Source organism: Sinocyclocheilus anshuiensis, unplaced genomic scaffold (genome assembly GCF_001515605.1).
Source record: "Sinocyclocheilus anshuiensis isolate Anshui unplaced genomic scaffold, SAMN03320099.WGS_v1.1 scaffold115, whole genome shotgun sequence".
Classification (NCBI taxonomy): domain Eukaryota; kingdom Metazoa; phylum Chordata; class Actinopteri; order Cypriniformes; family Cyprinidae; genus Sinocyclocheilus; species Sinocyclocheilus anshuiensis.
This window is the reverse complement of record NW_015548219.1, coordinates 2,527,824-2,528,356: the sequence shown is the minus strand read 5'-3', so window position 1 is coordinate 2,528,356 and position 533 is coordinate 2,527,824. Positions and strand designations below refer to the sequence as shown.

General features: G+C 24.6%; 1 protein-coding gene across 1 annotated transcript in view; it reads right to left on the bottom strand.

The window, feature by feature from the left end:
- The window catches only part of LOC107654104 (SH3 and multiple ankyrin repeat domains protein 1-like), a 49,224-nt gene that overhangs the window by 12,318 nt on the left and 36,373 nt on the right, over nt 1-533 (bottom strand). The gene's annotated exons all lie outside the window — the stretch shown is intronic.

Here is a 533-nt window from a genome sequence, read left to right as displayed (position 1 = left end):
TAGTTAAGCCCGCATAAAATAAAATAAAATAAAATAAAATTAAATTAAATTAAATTAAATTAAATTAAATAATTACTGGTAGCACAAGGACAGAACAAACAAGTGTCTGAGTCAGCAAACCTGCAGTCAGACCCACTGAATACAAAATAATACCACCATTGCATAGATGCAAATTTTATTGTTTTATCAGTTTAACTTTTTAAAAAATAAAAAAGTATCATATACATTAACATTCAAAATTTGGAGTCAGTAAGACTTTTAAAAATGTTTCTGAAATAAGTGTCTTATGCTCACCCAGGTGCATTTATCTGAAAATAAATAAATAAATAAATACTACAATATTGTGAAATATTTTTAACATTTAAAATAACTCTTTTCTATTTTAAATTATTTAAAAATGTAATTTATTCCTGTGATGCAATGTTGAATTTTCAGCAGCCATTACTCCACAGTCTTTAGTATCACACAATCCTTCAGAAATCATTATATGCTAATTTGCTGCTCAAAAAAATATATTATTATCAATCTTGAAA